General features: G+C 50.9%; 1 protein-coding gene across 2 annotated transcripts in view; it reads left to right on the forward strand.

Moving 5' to 3' along the window:
* The first annotated feature begins 361 nt into the window (after nucleotides 1-361).
* Alpl (alkaline phosphatase, biomineralization associated) overlaps nucleotides 362-18,667 on the forward strand; it is a 56,755-nt gene continuing 38,449 nt past the window's right edge. Inside the window, exon 1 of one of the 2 annotated variants that reach the window (XM_038334001.1) lies at nucleotides 362-492. The gene's annotated coding sequence lies outside the window, so the exon portion shown is untranslated. Of the gene's footprint in view, nucleotides 493-2,933; nucleotides 3,070-18,667 lie in introns of those variants that run through there. The other variant, XM_038334003.1, reaches the window with a different exon arrangement.

Genomic DNA, 18,667 nt, shown 5'->3' on the forward strand with positions numbered 1-18,667 from the left:
TCGGAGGCACACATGATTACAGATAAGGGTATATAGGCAGAGAGAGACACACGGATTTAAGGAAAGTCAAGTGGGTCTATAGACTCCTAGACAGACGCGCAGGGACAGGCACAGACAGCCATCGAAAGACAAAGACTTCTACAAAGAAATCAAAGATAACGACCGTAGCCAGCTGCACCCCGGAGGCCCAGAATTAGCTTCAGGCAGAGAGAGGGAGGCAAGGCTGGTCTCCTTGCCTGCTGTAGCCCTCGGACCGGGTCGAGAGCATCTTTCCCGGCAGGGGGCGCCCTGGCAACGCGGAGGCACCGGCCTGGGGCTCGGGGTGCGGGCCGGGGGCGGGGCGGGCGGGGGCGGGGAGGCCGGCGGGCCCTCTGGCCCGGCCGCCTTCATAAACCCGCGGGGGAGGTGACCGCCAGCGTACGCTCCCGCCACTGCACTCCCAAGGACCGCGGCTCGCGCGCCGGCACGGACCCTCCCCACGAGTGCCTGCAGGTAAGGAAAGCATGCTGCGCCCGCGACTGGATCGACTCCCACACGCGCTCTCCGCTGGCCCCGCAGTGACTGTCCCAGTCACGGTGGGGACACGTGGAAGGACAGGCGTCCTGGGGACCCACGACCACTCGTTCTTCTCCAGCCCCCGCGCGCATCTCTTGGGGCCTGACTGGATGATGGACGGGGCGCCCGCGAAGCCGCTGCCCAGGACCCATCCTCATGCTAAGCACCTGCTCCCGGTGTCCACGCGGCTGCATAGCCCACAGCTGCGCCCTTCGTGGTTCCAAGCCACTCTGTCCCCCGTGGTGTCTAAAATAGTTAGGGAGCATCTGGGAAGCACATGCTGGGATTCTTGGCGGGAGAGATTGGAGACCGCGTGCTAGTGTCTTTTTGAGAGTGGGGGAGCCCAGGAAACGGAAGGAGCCTGCAACCGGCTCTGGATTGCGAGCAGGTGAGAGTGGGGCTGCTGCCTTGTCCAGCCTGGGTAAGAAAGGGTTAAAGGCACGGTCACAGCGGCAGGACCCAGGGCGGAGGAAAACCTCGTCCTCACCCCCGCTTTGTCCGTGGTGAACCTTTTCAACAGTAATGGGCCTGGGGGAGGGGGCCTTGCAAAGGACTCTGGGGTGTGCCTGTGAATCCTTGATTAAATGAGGGTTGGAGGGCTGATGCTGGCAGTCTGGAGGCTGAGGAGCGCTGTGAGTTCGTGGCCAGCTTGAGCTACCTAGGGAGATTGTGTCCCCAAGTCATAGTGCATACACATACAAGCATACATATGGGCCCCAAGAAGAACTCAAAGACCGTCCCACCTCCCTCTTCAGGCAGGCCGGGTGAGAATTAGAGAAGATGACAGCTGTTTATTGAATGCCTACTATGCGCTAAAACCTGCCCTGACACCTGGCAGACATCTCATTTACAGATGGGGACAGCGAGCTGTAGACAGTGGAAGCAAGTGCTGTCAGGGCTTAAATCTGGTCGCTGACCTTGTCCCTACGCTCTCCAGCCGAGTTGGAGAGCCCCCTTCTGGCCCTCCTGGACTGGACCTGCCTCCAGGCATCCTGCATCCTGTAGTTCTCCCCACCAACTCCTGCCCCAACCCCTGTCCGTCTCTCTCTGCCTCCCTGTCCAGTTTCAAAACCATTCTTGAATCCTCTGGGGGAGAATACAGCTTCTCAAAGTCCCCACTGGTGGAGAGAGACAGGGCTGGGCTGGTCCCCATCCATGTCCATGATGGTCCCATCTATATCTTAAGACTACAATGAATCAAAAGACCAAACAGGCCAGAAGAGCGGTGCCTTCAATCCACACAAACTTACTGGCCACCAACTTCATGCTAAGTGCTGTTCCAGGTGTTGGGAATGTCGCAGAAAATGACAAAATCCCTTCTCTCCAAGTAGACATTGGCATAACAAAATTTTTTCAGGCTTTGAAAATTTGAGTGTCACCGGGTGGTGGCAGCGCACACCTTTAATCCCAGCACTCAGGAGGCAGAGGCAGGCGGATCTCTGTGAGTTCCAGACCAGCCTGGTTAAAAAAGAGGGAGTTCCAGGACAGGCTCCAAAGCTACACAGTGTCAAAACTGCTACGGTAGAATCAAAATGAGGTAATTCTCAAAGAAAGGGGTAAAGATGTAACTAACAAAGTGTGTCACCACCGTGAGCAGTCAGCACACGGTACTGATGAAGACAGGCCATCTAGCTGTGTGGTCAGGGCACAGCTCTGGTCTCATTGTGGATGGAAGTCTCCTTGAGGCTGTTGAGGAGCTGGAGTTCACAGGTCCTAGAACCTACTGGCGGGGCGGACTCTGTGTGAGTACAGCTTGAAAGGCATTTAGCAGATTTGTGTGCATTAGAAAACAGTGGCTGTTCTCAGCTCTGGTCTCGGCAGAGATTGCATCAGAGTCCATGTACATAGTTATGTCATTGCCTTTGGACCCTGCGTCCCCGTCAACCACCTTTGCCCGGGCTCTGCCCCTTCCCCGGTGGACTGTGCCGTGAGGGAGCATGCTGCCATTATTGTACTCAGATGCCACCTCCTCCCTCCTGGACACAGCCTGGGAAGGGAGCCTGGAGTTCCAGGCTGGGCACAGCCCTGGGGTCTCCTGCCATCCACCTCCACCTCATCGCACAGCCGAGTAGCAGGCCCTGTCCTGTTCTATCCTGCAAAGATAGCAGATGTTAGTGATCCTTTCCCGCATGTGAAGGAACCTCTTGTAGAGCCAGTGGCTTGCCCTGGGACATACAGAAGCCATCTGGGCAACCCGGGGCTGGGACCTACAATGTCAAGTCCAGTGATCTCCCTGCAATATCATTTGTGGGCTTCAGGTTTCTGGGGAAGGGGAGATGGGGGTTGACCATGACATAGAATTTAGGGGTGGAGCTTGAAGCTCTCAGTGCGAAGTCTATCTGGCTGGACTTATTAACACAAAACCCTGGAGCTGGAGGAGAGTATTGTGGGGCGTGTGAGCCAGCCGGGCTGAGAACTGGTGCTCAGAATTCTCCACGTGGCCACAGGAATGCTGACTGAGCTCCCTCGCACAACAGCCCCATCGTCATTGGCACACCAGAGCTGGGCTGTGTGGTATGTTTGTTATTTTGGCTTTTTTTCCTCCCCTTCTTTTTCTGGAGCTGTTCTAACCTTCAGAATACAGTGGGAGGCAGTAGACTGAGAATTCATTATCTGTACTGTAGTGGCCCTCTTGGACCCTTCGTGGCCTCATCCGTGATGTGAGGAGGTCATCGTAGGTACCTTGCAGAGTCGCTGAGGGTCCACGAGGACATAAGCAGTCTATCAACTTGAGATTTCAACTATATGGATTATTCTGGAGATTTTATGTTCTCTGGGAGGCAGTTTCATAGCCCAAGGGGACAGAGCAAGGTCTTTGACCTAGATGTCAGGGAAGGTGCTGGCTTGAGTCAGTATCTTGGTTCCAGTCCTCAGCACATGTGACATGTGACATGAAGGCAGTCTCGTTTCCTCTCTGAGTGTCAGAGTGTCAGTTCATAGTGGGCCCAGCATCATTATTTGATGCTCCATGTCCAAAGAACACTCCAAAGTGCTCTCTATATTTATCCGCCTTCTCATACCCCCCTCCCTCACATTTTGTAATTGCTCCCAGAAAAAGTCCATGCTTAAAGTTTTCCATGCTTCAAACCCCGGCCTCGCTGCGGCATGAAATCAATTGTTTGCATTTAATTTAACTTCTCAAATGAAGGGGTAAAATTTGGGATGAGGGTAGGGGCTGGAGGAGAAGATCAAGTTAAAGCAGATGTGTTTTTGTTTAACTGCAGGATGGTGGTTAAACTGCCCCCCATGTTATTACCACCGTCCCTTTTGAATTCCAGTAACCAAGAGTCGGGTTTCTCTAAAAACTGTGGTGTTCTTTCCTGGCTAGCGTAGACTTGCCCTCCCAGTATTATTATTATTATTATTGCTTTATAGTCATCAGAGGCCACAAAGTGCTGGCTGGAGAGGAGACCTCAGAGATGCCTAGAATTGTAGACCTGCCAGGCCTTCAGACCCTGGCTGTGTACATCCGTGTCTTTGAGGCCCAGAGTGGGAAAGAGGTTTGCCCAGAGGTATCCGGTGGCTTAGACTCAGCCTCCTGGCTCTTTGGATTTTCCGAAGGTGACCCTCACACTCACCACGCCCCTCTTGGACTTGGGCTGTCACTTTCACTGTACGTCCTTAATTTACTTTCATTTATTCATTTGAAGCCCAGGCTGGCCTTGAAACTTGCTGTGTAGCAAGGAGGCAGAACTCCACCACCACCACCACCATGATTGCTTCCATCAAAAACACTTGAACTTTTCTGGCCAAGTGGTGGTGGCGGCGCATGCCTTTAATCCCAGCACTCGGGAGGCAGAGGCAGGCGGATCTCTGTGAGTTTGAGGTCAGCCTGGTCTACAAGAGCTAGTTCCAGGACAGGCTCCGAAGCAACACAGAGAAATCCTATCTCAAAAAACCAAAAACAAAAACAAAAACAAAAAACAAAACCTTAAATACTTGAGCTTTTCTGATCCTCTTGCCTCCACCTCCATGTTCTGGGATTACAGTTGAGTTCCTCCAGGCCTGGTTTATGCGCTGAGACTGGAACTGAAGACTTCGTGCATGCTAGACACGTCCTCAACTCCAGTTTCCCTTTCTTTGAAAAGCTGCAGTCACTCAAGGGATGGGGAAGATAGTGCGGATGATGGGAGAGATCTTGAGCTCGGGAGAGAGGTGTGACGTTGGGCAAATCACCTCTCTTCTCTAGCCTCAGTTTCCCCCTCTGTAAACCAAGATATCCCAAGAGGAAGGAGGATGGGATTTCCTTAAACTTGGAATGGGTCTCACTGAGGTCCCTCACATCTGGCCTACTGTATGTGGAGGGAGGGCCCAATGCCTGGAGGCTTATGGGGCTGGGGGTGGGACACTTGGCTCCTTACAGTGAGTTCAAAGCCTCAATTTAGTCGTTGGTGTTGTTAATCTTGGGATGGTTTCATTTTACATAAAAACACGGGTTTCTGACTTCTCTTGAAAGATCAGAAGATGTGGCTCTACGGGGCCACGCCCCTGCCTGGCCACAAAGCTGGAGCTGAGTGGCAGCCGCCTCAGCCATTTAACGCAGTTCCCTCGCACACCCACTCCCCTCACCAACATCACCAGCCGCCTCTGAGTTTGTCGTTTAGGGGCAGAGTTAGATGGGTCCTAAAACCGTGATGCTCAGGTCATATTTGAATGACTATGGGTGGCCGGGGCCAGCCTGCAGGGGACTGGGTGGGACCAAGGAGACAAAGGCAGTTGATCTGTTTCTGTGGCCTAGATGCAACTCTGAAAGATATTGTTTATGCGGGGAACCTCTTCCTGCTGCTTCTGTGGAATCTAGGGGCTCCAGAAGTTTGGGGGGATGGGAGGACATCATTGCCTGCCTGCCAACATGTAGCTAGCGGGGGATTGCCCAAGACATAGTTACTCTCGAACATGAACAACCTAGGCAGAAGGGACACCCATGATATATGTCACCTCACCTCATCTTATTCCCATGTCACACACAGGACCTGTAACCTTAACCACAGCTCTCTTCTTCATCCCTTGGCTGGTGCCAAAAAGTCTTTGATGGCAGGTGGGTCCCAAAGTGGCCTGGGTCGGTCGGAGTCTCAGAATCACTGAGAGAGCAGGAGGGCACAATGAGAGGCTGTGGCCTCGTGGATAGACATGGAGTGTAGCCAGGCATGAGAGTCTGGGTCCCCAGGTATAAATTGTTTGAGGGCCACAAAGTGAACTGCGGCAGGGGGACCTCAATTGCTGAGAGTGACTCAGGTCCCCTACCCCTTGTACTTGACACCTCTGTAATCATGTTTCCACCCTGGGCTCTCAGCACCCGCGTACACATGCCCCATTCTGCCCTCTTGCTGCTGAAGAGACTCAGAGTTTGTGGACCCGTGGAAGGGTCTGGAAGGTGATGTCTGTGTAGTTAGACCTGCTGTGAGCCCCCAGCCCCTCCTGCAGCCATAACCCCAGTCTTTTGATATTCTTCTGGTTTGGGTTTTTTCACAGTTTCCCCATATAGCTCAGGCTGGCCTCAAACTTCTGGCAGTCCCCCTGCCTCAGCTTGCCAAATACTGTAATTACGTGAGCCTCACCTGAGCTTATGTCTGAGCCTTGTCCTCATCCTCTGGGATGTCTGGGTTGAAGTTCTGTCCTTCATCTGGTGGTCAATAGGCGCTGAACGGAGCTCTGGCAGTATTTCCATGGACTTCAGAAGTTTTCAAGAGCCAGAGTGAATTGCTTTTATTTGGAAAACCCTAAGTGTGACCTTTACAAAGATCTACCCAATGGGGTTATTTTATTTTACTTTTTGCAGGAGAGAATATAGGACCCCAGAATTTCACTCTTGCTAGGCTAGTCCACTCTAGCAGCTGAGTTCCATCCTGGTCCTTTCCTTTGTCAAGGACACAGCAGGCATCCTAAGGTGAGATTCCTTTCCCTGGAAACTCCCAGTCCAGCCAGCTGCATGGGCCAAGCCCATCTCTACCCACCCACCCCAGAGTGACTTACCTGACCTCTGCATAGGACTGACTCCCGCATTTGCTGCTAAGTCAGGATCGTCCCGGTCCCTCTCCCCAACTCCTTCCTTCTTGGCAAGCCCGTTGCTGCATTGTTGTGACTGTGGCCTCTACCAGGCTGGGGGGGCGGGGAGTGTGTCTCAGTTGGTAGAATGCTTGTCTGTGATTCACAGAGGCCATCACCAATGCTAAGTAAGCTGGGCATGACGGCGGCATGCCCAGTACTCAGAAGTTCAGGGCCATCCTTAGCTGTATATGAAGTCTGAGGCCAATCTGGATTACATGAATCTGTAAAAAAGAAAAAAGGCCTGGCGCAGGCCTATAATCCCAGTTACCTAGGAGCTGAGGCAGCAGGATAATAAGTTCAAAGCCTGCCTGGGTAATAGGTGAGTACTGTCTCAAAGTGTTGAAACTTAGTGCCACGACAGAGAATAGAGGGTTTACTTAGTGTACGTGAGTCCCCCGGGTTCAGTCCCCAGTAACACAGGGACCCTTTCCTTCCCTTAGTCTGTTATCTGTAACATTCATGATGACATTCATTTGGTCCTTTGACAGCCCTTGCTGGGAAATGGGAAGTAGAGATCTCTCCTTGTTGCAGTCCGAGATGCTTCTTCACTGAGCCACAAGTGGCATAAGGCAACTTCCTGGAAGGGCCAGTTCCTTATTTATGTTGAAAGAATAAAGTTTAGAAATTCCGTTTCTGGTGATCGTGGCTATCAAGCGTTCCTCTTTGCATCTTGTTCAAACCCTTATCTTTCAGTACTCATCTTCGATAGATTATTCGATTTGACCCATCCTTTTACCTAGTAGTAAGGGCTTATTCTGGGCCCGAAGCTGGGCTAGTTATGTTGAATGTCTTTATTGTCTTTAACTTGCTATTTTGTCCTTCTTACAAAGTACAAAGCTCAGAGATGGTAACTTTCTGAAAACCACACAGTTACAAAGTATCTGCACCACCTGGGGTTAGGCGGTTAGGTCTCAGGCTTGGTCAGAAGAGCTTTTATGTTTGGGTGCAGATCCCCAGGAGACTTCCCCCGTACACACTATTTTCAGTTGAACCGTCTGTCTCTGGGATTTGCAGCACAGGGTTGGGGTCCCCAAAGGGAGGGGACTTAGCACCACCAGGACTTCTAGTTCTGCCACAGCATCTGCTCTCCCAGACAAATGAATCTCTGCCTGGCCACGCCCCTTCCTGGTCCAGCACGCCAGTGCAGTCTTAGCAGGTGACCTCCCGAGCACCCAGAGGGCACGGATTTGAATTCCAGCTGAGTAGCCCTGTTTTTGTCCTCCTGTCTGGGCGTCTAGTGTCTTTCCTGAAGCCCCTCCTTCATGCAAATGAATCAGGGCCCTAGGCCTTTCCTAGTTCCTTGGTGACACAAAACTGACCTGCGTGCAGCCACTTCCCTGCCCTGCCCCTGCGTCAGACACCATTAATCCACTGTTGCTCTCTCTCCTGCTGAATTTCCTCCCACTACAGTATGGTGCTCCAGACTACCGCAAGTCACTAATGAGAACTGGCACACAGGAAGAAGGGACAACCCAGAAGCAGATTAAATTTAGCAATGCCATGGACCAGGGGTGGGAAGCAAATTGGTCCAGGTGGCACTCGGTTCAGTGGCATGGTTCTCCTCAGTCCTAGCGCAGACCGCCTGTGCCAGAACTGGCTTCTGGTGTGGTGCAAGACCTTTTATGGGGCCACAGCGAGACCCCACATTTAGCCTCGAGTAATTCTGGTTTGTGGATCTGGCTGTTGCCCTGACTTATGTAAGAGGGGCAAGGAAGGGGCTGTTTCAGGCTTTCCTGGAAAGAGCTGAATGAAGGCTCCCACCGCTACCTTACCTAATAACCGCAACAGTGGTAACAATAATACTAACAGAATGGAACGCCCCCCCCCGACCCTGAATGTCTTATCCATGCCCCTCTGCTAGCCTTATTTATATGCATTCGTGCCATTAACAACTAGAACAGCCCAGTGTTCTAGCCAAAACTTGACTTAAGGGAAGTATGTTGTTTGAATCTCCTGCTTGCTTCCCAGTCAATCCTGAGTCAGCCAGGTTTCACATTAGTACTTCCTGGGTCACTGGGGTCTTACTTAGGAGGTGACGTTTCTTTACAAGCCAGAGTGGAGAGTCTTCTACCTTGGAACCCAAGGCCTAATCATGTGCTGCCTCATGAAGCCACAGCTCAGTCCTGGCCCTTCCCTGAACTCTAAAACGGGACCGACCTCTGCAAATGGGAAACTGAGGCTCAGGGAGGGAGAAGGGTAGGGCAAGGAAACACATAGGGCGTGCACTGCCCTGTTGCCCGTGTGGACCCATCCCAGGTCCATTTCAATCCACCCCATTCTGTGGGTTTGTCACTTTAACTCCCTCAGCCTCAGCTTCCAGGCTCTTGCTGTAATTCACGTTTTAAAGCCATTTCTTCCCTTTTTGTTTTTGAAACAGGGTCCCACTAATGTAGCTCTGGCTGACGTAAACTCTGTGTAGACCAGGCTGGCCTTGAACTCACAGAGATCCACCAGCCTCTGCCTCCTGAGTGCTGGCATTAAAGTTGTGCCACCATACTGGGCATTAAAGCCATTTCTTCTTCATGGACTCTGAGGATCCTCAGAGGCATGTCCAGTCTGCCTGCGGCACATGGCTGATGATGGATAAAAGTGTGGCTCAAAATTAGGGATGTTTTTGTGATTAAAAATAAAAAAGCCAAGCGGTGGTGGTATATGCCTTTAATTCCAGCGTTCGGGAGGTAGAGGTAGGTGGGTCTCTGTGAGTTCTAAGCGAGCCAGATGTACAGAGGGGGAACTGAGGCTCAGAAAGGCAAGGCAATTTGTTCAAGGTCAGATTGAGGGCAAAAGTCACCCTCAAATTTAAGTCAGGAGCTCAAGCAAAGGCCTTCCCTGAGTGTGTCCCCAGCTTTTTTTAGCTCCGCCCTTCCCTGCCCAGCCACCCTGCAGGGCAGTCTCCTGGCCTGTGGTCCCTCTAATATCAGGCTGCCTTCTAGATGTTGATCAGAGATCTCGAGCCTGGTGCATGAGGTCTGATCTCACACAGGTGCCCGGCTTAGAGCGTGAGCTCCAGGAGGGCGGTGCCACAGACACCCCGGATATGGTTCAGGGCCCAGTAGGGGACTCAGGGCCCAGCAGCTCCAGGCAGCACACCTGCCAGACTTCCCACAGCCCGCCAGCTCCGTGGCCTGACAGCATGGGAAGGCTTACGTTTACCCCCTGAGCCTCTCCTGGCCCCTCCCTGGCCAACCTGCCCTCACCCCTGTGGTCTTCCTTGCTCCGTCCATGACACTGGCTCTCCACAGCCCTGGTCTGTCCACTGGGGCGTAGAGGCAGGAGGCTAGAGAGTTCAGGCAAGCCTGGGAGACAAAGCAATATCCTGGTTTGACAGACGTAAAATAAACACAAAGTCATCCCAGGGATCATTTCTCAAATCCACCTGTCCCCGCACCCTAGTGCATGGCAGGCACTTCATACAAGCTTGTTAGATGAATAAATATTTGAAGAATAAAATCCTACAGAGATAAGTGTTTTTTTTTTTTTTTAAGTGATCTTGTGTGACTCCTGGGTCTCAGTCTCCATATATCGAGTAGCTAACTCCACCCGAGGTCTGTTTACTGATTTATACATCAGTGCATGTTTGCTTAAATATGGGGTAACCCGAGCCCAGCTTTGTTCTGAGCCCATCACAGGCATTTATTCATTTACTTCTTGTAACTGAGGCTCAGGGAAATTGAGCACATATTCTCCAGGTCAGACACTTGCTGTCCAGTCCAAAGGTTCGACTGTCCCCAAGGCTGCAGGTGCTCCGTGGAGCATAAAATAGGAGAGCCCCACCCCCTTCATCTTCCCCAACGTAGAACCCTGCCCCAGATTCAAGAGTTCAAACATAAGAGTGTGGAGGGCTAAGGAAAGTACTTCTGCTGCCCAGATCATGAAACCGCTCCAAGAAAACGCCCGCCCAACCCAGTGCGGAGCACATGGTGGGTCTCGTGACCGCCATCGTTGGAGTAGGCAGCGGCGGTGCCCTAGGTAGAAGCTGCTAGAAGGAGACCCATCTGCAAACCAGGAGTGCTTTCAGCAGAGAAAGGACAGAGGTCCTGACCTCGCTCTGACCTGTGGTAGGTGCGATAACTTAGGGCCCTTTCATTGCCTCTCCTGGGAGAGGGAGTGCCTGCTGCTCTCTCTGTTTCTGCTCACACGTGGGGACTTGGCCAATACATGGTGAGTGACTGGTCGGTCTGAGTGTGCATGCCGGCTGTTAGGCTGTGGCATCTGTCTGGATGATTCGGGATGTTTCCTGCTGGCTTCCTGGCACCTCATTGGGCTGGCCCCAGGCAGGCAGGTCCCTGTAAGCGCTCAGTCAGGGCCCTGTGTAATACGCGGGGAAGAAACAGTAGCCTCACTTCCTTGAGGCCTTTCTCACTTATTTTCCTGGAGGTTGGGTCCAGAGAGATTGTTAGGGATGGTGACTGACCTGGCACCACCCCAGCTGGGGCAGACCCACTATGTCAGCTCCTGGATTCCCTGGCACCACCCAGAACAGAGAGAGAGTGTGCAGACTGCCATGTATGTCTCTAAGCTGGGGAAGGAAGGTCTCAGAGTTTCAAGGTGGGTGGGGAGCCATGCAATGTGTGTCACACAGAAACAGGAACCCCGAAATGCCCAGGGCTACAGAACTGGCTAGTGGTGGTGCTGAGATTCAAACCCAGATCCTGGACTCTTTGTTCTCTGGCTTCTGGGTTGGTTTGTACCAGTCCGGGCTTGACTTTGAAGCTCTGTCTCCCTCGGGAATAGTTGGTGCCGAGTTCCTATCCTGGCTCTCCTTAATCTGTTTATTAATGTGACTATGTAGAGCTGTCATTTACTAAAGCTTCACACAGCGCAGGCTGCGAAGAGGACTTGCTACCCTTCCTGTCTCCAAGAAGTAGGTTCTGGAGTCCTTTTCCTCTAAGGTGAAGGTGCACAGAGGAAGGGAAGGGAAATATCCCAGGTCACATAGTTCGTCAAAGGTTAATCCAACATTGAACGCCAGCAGCTTGGCTCCAGATTCTGCACTGGGCCTACTCAGTTGCTAGAGAAATCTCTGTGGGCTGGATATGCCTAACTGCTTGAACCAGTTGCTGCTGGAGCCAGACTTAGGGGGGGACAGGAGTTGAGCAAGCAGCAGGATTAGATGACAGAACACCCCAGAGAGTCACTGAGCTGCCCCCTGCCTCAGAGCTGACCTGAAGGATTTATCTGTTGTCGGTGATTCCTGGAGTCTCCAGGTCAGGGGGAGGCCACTGTTAGCTCAGGAGTCCTGGTGATGGAACTGGCCCAGCCGTCAGAGGCCAGCCAGGGCTCTGGCCTTGGGCCTGATTCTGCAGGATTTCAATCCCTTACTTCCAGAGTCTTCCTGGGCCACGGGAATCTCCCTGCAGTGACTTATGCAAGAGTTTTGCTCTCCAATTTCCTCCTCCGCCATGGGCTCCCAGGCTGTGCCAGGCCTGGTTGTCCTGCTTCCCTGTGGTGGGGGAAGTGCACCCTTTCCCCCTGGGCAGCTACCCCAGCTGAATAACCAAGTGCTTCCCTATGGCTCTTGGCCAGGCAGGGCTCACAGTGCAGACCTCTGCCAGCCTCCGTGTCCTGTGGCACATTCCAGCTGCCCAGGGTAGACTCCAGGGAGAATGTCCATCCCAACAGCTGTGGCAGCCTAGGACCAGATGCCACCAGGGATAAAGGCAGCCCTGGTAGGTAGGGTTTGCCCCTCTCTGCCTGGAATGGTTCCAGGTAAAGGAAGCAAGACACCCTTGTCCCAAGAAATCCCTGCTGGGGTGGCATTTCAATGGCTCCTTAGTGGGTGCCAGTTTTCTGGTACCTGTGAATGCAGAGAAGAGAGAAAAGAGCCAGGAAGGGCAGAAGGATGCAAGAGGACCTCCATTTAGCTCTTCAACAAACAGTTATTTCTACATATTATTTTACTTATTTATTTTTTAAAATTTATTTGTACTTTACGTGCCTTGGTGTTTTGCCTGCATGTGTGTGTGTCTGTGTGAGGCACACTAGAACTGTGTCTAGTTCTAGTCTCCTGGAACTGGAGTTTCAGACAGTTTGAGCTGCTATGTGGGTGCTGGGATTAAACCCAGGTCCTCTAGAAGAGCAGTCAAAGCTCTTAACCACTGAGCCATCTCTCCAGCCGCTACTTACTTATTTTTAAATTTGATTGTATTTTATATGTGTGGTGTCTTGCCTGCACGTGTGTCTGTGTATGACTGGTGCCCACAGAGTCCAGAAGAGGGTGCTGGATTCCCCTGGAACTGGAGATGGGTTGTGGGCCACTATGTGGGTGCTGGGAATTGAACCTGGATCCTTTGGAATAACAGCCAGTACTCTTAACCAGTGAGCCATCTCTCCAGTCCCTGGTTTTATTTTTTGAGGCAGGATCTGTAACATAGACTGGCCTCAAACTCCTGTTGTAGCAGACTGTGACCTTAAACTCCCAATTCTCCTGAGGTGTGCACCACCACACCTGGTTTATGCGGGGCTGCAGGTGGGATGTAGGGCCTTGAGCACTCTAGGTGAGTACTGTCCACTGAGCCACATCCTCAGCCTTTTGACAGATCCGTCTTTAGTCCTCTACCTGCAGGGCCTTGGTACATCAGTTCCCAGCAAACATTCCCTCCTTGGGGAGGGGAGCTGATCAGCTTCAACAGCCTACACAAAACTAGTGCCTTGGGTTGGAGGAAGTACAAGATAGGCTACCCAACTAACCCGTGGCAGAATGAACAGGAAAGGCTACCAGGGAAGGTGGCTTTCATCCTATAGACAGGTCTGGTTTAGGAACCACAGCAGTGCCTGACCCTGCCCAAGCTCGATCACCTGGGAAAAGTCAGCAGAATCTGGGGAAAGTCAGCAGAAGATAACAAAGTTTATCTCCAGTATGAACAGCGATGACGAGGAATGGCCTTATGAAGGGTCAAGGGACTCCAGGGCTGGGGTCTCTGGAGGTGGTGGCCTTTCTGCTGGAGGGTAAGAGAAAGGGGGTCACACAAAGACCTGTACAAAGAGTGTTCTAGAAGGTCAAGGGCATACCCGAAACAGTAAGAAGAGAATAAACCGGGTACAGTGGTGATATATAATCCTGCCTATAATCCCAGCTTTGGGAGGTGAAAGCCAGAAGGCCAGAAGTTCAAGGTCATCCTCAGCTACCCAGTGAGTTCCAGACTAATCTGGGTTACTTGAGACCCTGTCTCAAAAACATCTCAGAAATAAAACAAACCCAAAGAAAGGGAGAAAATAAAATAAAACAAAACTTAGGGGTAGAAAAATTGGCATAGGTCAGAAGGGTGGAGCTTGGGGTGATTTCAGAAAGATGGGTAGGACCTGGGGCATGTGGCCTTTGGCCCCATTGATGGCAGGAGAATGCAGAGCTGAGTGGCCTGTTTATTGGTGGCCCCTTCACAATGGAATGGCTTTGGTGCCTCGCTGCTGCCCCCTTCAGGTACAGATGGAACTGCAAAGCCCAGGGACAGAAAGGGTCCTCCCAAGGTCATAGGTGGAGGGGTGGGACTAGGCTTCCACCTCTGTCTTCCCACACTGCTTCTCTGGGTCTAACCGGCTGCTTACTAATCATTTACAGGAAGTCCTGTCCTTGCCGTGTTTGACAGGTGGAGGGTGAAGCTCTTCTCGGCCTAGGGGGTTTAGTGTCCTGACCTGGGTTCCGAATGGTGAATCTACAGAGCCTCAGAGACAGTGAGAATAACGAGAATAACATGGTTTTTAATTCCTAAGATTGCTTGGGCCTCTCTGAGTCAGGGTGAGTAGCAGGTCCTTTTTTTTTTTTTTTTTTTTTTTTTTTTTGGTTTTTCGAGACAGGGTTTCTCTGCAGCTTTAGAGCCTGTCCTGGAGCTAGCTCTTGTAGACCAGGCTGGTCTCGAACTCACAGAGATCCGCCTGCCTCTGCCTCCTAAGTGCTGGGATTAAAGGCGTGCGCCACCACCGCCCAGCATAGCAGGTCCTTCTTATGCCTGCCTGTCTGGCATGGCATGGATGCTTGCTGAGAGTCGCCAGCCTGTCCCGGAACTAGCTCTTGTAGACCAGATTGGCCTCGAACTCACAGAGATCCGCCTACCTCTACCTCCCGAGTGCTGGGATTAAAGGTTGCGCCAACCTGTCTCCAAGCAGCCTTCCCATTGCTCCGTAACTGGAGCCTTGTTTAGCTGCTTATGTTGATAAATTCAGAGACCCCATGTCTTAGTCAGGGTTTCTCCGGCTATGACAAAACACCGTGACCAAAGCAGCCCCGGGAGGAAAGGGTTTATGTGGCTTACACTTCTATATCGCTGTTCATCATCAAAGGAAGTCAGGGCAGAAAGTCAAACAAAGCAGGAACCTGGAGGCAGGAGCTGAAATGGAGTCCGTGAGAGTGCTGCCTATTGGCTTGCTCCTCGTGGCTTGCTCCTCGTGGCTTGTTCCTCGTGGCTTGTTCCTCGTGGCTTGCTCCTCGTGGCTTGCTCCTCGTGGCTTGTTCCTCGTGGCTTGCTCCTCGTGGCTTGTTCCTCGTGGCTTGCTCCTCGTGGCTTGCTCCTCGTGGCTTGCTCCTCGTGGCTTGCTCCTCGTGGCTTGTTCCTCGTGGCTTGCTCCTCGTGGCTTGTTCCTCGTGGCTTGCTCCTCGTGGCTTGTTCCTCGTGGCTTGCTCCTCGTGGCTTGTTCCTCGTGGCTTGCTCCTCGTGGCTTGCTCCTCGTGGCTTGTTCTTCGTGGCTTGCTCCTCGTGGCTTGCTCCTCGTGGCTTGCTCAAGCCCAGCACCACCAGCCCAGGGATGGTACCACCCCTAATAGGCTGGACCTGCCCCAATCAACCGCTAATTAAGAAAATGCTCTACAGACTGACCTTAAGGGGGCCTTTTTTGTTTTTTTCAGTTGGGGCTCCCTTCTCTCTGATGACTCTAGCTTATGTCAAGTTGACATAAAACCAGCCAGGACAGCTGACCTCTTGTCTACTTGACAGGCAAAAACACACCATTGTTAAGCCACACCCCTTTCTTTCCTGTTCATACCAAAAGCCACACACTAGTAAAAACATCACAATATAAAGCATTTTACAGACTTAAGTCCCACAGCCTTCCAAATTCACAGCCTTAGCAGTTGTGTCTTTAAAAATTCCAGTCTCTTTAATAAAAGCCCAAATTCTCTGTAAAAGTTCAGTCTCTCTCTCTCTCTCTCTCTCTCTCTCTCTCTCTCTCTCTCTCTCTCTCTCTTCTCTCTCTCTCCTCTCTCGTTTGAATTAGTTTAACTGTGGACTGCTGAGCTAGCTCCAGTTCTTGAGACAGTGTTTCACACAGCCCAGGCTGGCCTCCAACTCACTGTGCAGCCGAGGGTGACCTTGAACTCGTGACCCTTCTGCCTTCATCTCTCCAGCACTGGGATTGCATGTGTGCACCAAGACATCCAGCTCTCTTGCACTTTCACCATTTGTACTTATTTATTTACACAGAGTCTTACTGCCTCCACATGCTAGGGTTAAAAGCATGTACCACCATGCCCAGGCTAGTGTTATTTATTAGTATTAATATTGTACATATGTAGATAGACAACATGTATATGGCCTGTCACCCCTCACCCACTTTTATACATATGTGTGGTGTGTATATACTAGTTAGTGTGAGTGTATGCATGCATGTGGGTATGTGCACATGTATGTGCCCTCATGTCGTGGTCAGGTTAGCCTCAGGTGTCTTCATCAATTTCTCTCCACCTTTCTCTTTGCAAGAGGTCTCTCACTGGACCTACAGCTCCTAGGCTGGCTGACCAGTGAACTACGGGAGTGTTCCGGTCTCTGTACCCTCTCCGCTGGGGTTGCAGGCACTCACCACAACTCCCTGTGTTGTTAGTTGGTTCGTTCTCGAGAAGATTCTAGGGATCTGAGCTCACATCCTCATCTGTGCAGCGGGCTCCTTGCTGGCTGAGCTTTCTCCCGTGCTCCCCTTTGCCTTTGAGATTAGTATTTACAACCATATGTTTATGTAGTATGCATGCACAAAATACATATTTAACCTTATGAAAGGCCTTCACACTGTATAGAAATTCTCACTGTCAATCTTCTATCGCTGAGGCTCAGCCATATTTTTGCATGTATTCTGTGACTCGCTTCTTTCCCGCTGTATAATACTTCCTGTGGTTGACTATTCCACAATATATATAAATAGATATATTTATATAACATATATTGTTTTTATCTTGTGCTAAGAATGGGATCCAAAATCTCAAGCTTGCAAACACTCTGCCCCTGAGCTATACTCCCAGCCTCTATGTGTGTTTGTTGGCTTTGGTTCTCAGCCTTTTGCTGATGTGGAAAAAGAGCACTCAGAAATATTGATGAACACAGGACTGGGCAGATGGCTCAGGCGGTAAAGTACTTGCCAGCCATGCAAGTATAAGGACCTGAGTTCAATTCCCGAAGCCTGTGTAGAAAGTAGGGCTTGGTGATATAGACCTGGGGTCTTGTGGTCCCAGTGTTGAGAAGTTAGAGACAGGTTGATCCTGGGGCTTGCTGGCCAGCCTAATCAGTCATTCCACGTTCTAGTGATAGATCAGTCTCAAAAGAGAAAGGTTGAGGAGGCATGAGAAGACTCAGTAGGTAAAGGCATTTGCCACCAAGCCTGAAGACATATGTTCAATTTTTGGGACCCACATGGTAGAAGGAGAGAACCAACTCCTAAGACTTGTGTTCTGACCTGTCTCTACACACACACACACACACACACACACACACACAAACGTACATACAGTGGTTGTACTAAGTGTCTTGAACTCCTTATGATCTTCTGAGCCAGGTGGTGGTGGCGCATGCCTTTGATTCCAGCAGTCTGGAGACAGAGGCAGGTGGATCTTTGTGAGTTCGAGACCAGCCTGGTCTACAGAGTGAGTTCCAGGACAGCCGAAAGATTCTGATCTTCCTGCGCTCTGCTCCCAAGTCCGTCCGCCGGGACCACAGGTGACACTCCCACCCTAGCTGATGAGCTGGGATGGGTCCTAGAGCTCTCTCATGCTGCATAAGCACTCCAGCAACTGAGATACAATGAGCTTCACCCCCGGCCCTACTGGGAGCTTTTAAAAGAATCTTAATTTGTGTTTAGAGTGCATGAAATGCTTTTACAATTATTTTGAGATGATTATATGGCTTTTCTTGTTTAATCTGTTAATGCCACTCATCATATAAAAGACTTTCCCATGAAGCCTCCCAGGCTTGACCTGGCTGAGGACCTGGCTGGTTTGCTGTGTATTCCAGCTTGCGTCGGTGACATATTGTCTAGAATCGTCCATCCTTCTGGGTTTGAGGGTTGTGGTGACCATGAGCATCATGCTGGATGGTGGTTTTTACTCTCCTTCTGCAAAAGTTCAAGTAAAATCAAGAACATTTGTTTCTTGAAATTTGGTAGTGTTTACTGGTGAGGTCATCTTTGCCTGGCGTTTTCCTTGGGAAAGATATTTCACTGTGGTCTCAGTTTCTTTATTTAGGTTCTCCACGGCTGCTTACCTCAGCTTTGGTAAGTTCTAGTTTTAGGAATTTATGCATTTAATTTACATTTTGACATTTATATACATACAGGTCTAGCATTTTCTCATAGCTCTCTTGACTATGATAGGTCTCTCTCTCTCTCTCTGTCTCTCTGTCTCTCTCTCTCTCTCTCTCTCTCTCTCTCTCTCTCTCTGCCTTGCACATGCTAAGCGTGAACTCTGCCACTCTTATGTTTCTAAGATGCATTCTCACCTGTTGGGTCAGAAACCCCATCCTCTGTCGTGAGGTTGGTCCATATGTCAATAATCCGCCATTGTTGAATCATTCCTCTGCTATCGGATGCTTCAGCCTTCCAGTTTGGGCTGTTACAAATCAGGCTCTGTTCAATGCTCTTGTAGGAATCTTCATGCAGATAGACTTTCATTTTTTTAAATATTTATTTATTTGTTATGTATACAATATTCTGTCTGCGTGTATGCCTGAAGGCCAGAAGAGGGCACCAGACCTCATTACAGATGGTTGTGAACCATCATGTGGTTGCTGGGAATTGAATTCAAGACCTTTGGAAGAGCAGTCAACGCTCTTAGCCACTGAGCCATCTCTCCAGCCCCCTAGACTTTCATTTC

The sequence above is a fragment of the Arvicola amphibius genome, chromosome 6 (assembly GCF_903992535.2).
Source record: "Arvicola amphibius chromosome 6, mArvAmp1.2, whole genome shotgun sequence".
Classification (NCBI taxonomy): domain Eukaryota; kingdom Metazoa; phylum Chordata; class Mammalia; order Rodentia; family Cricetidae; genus Arvicola; species Arvicola amphibius.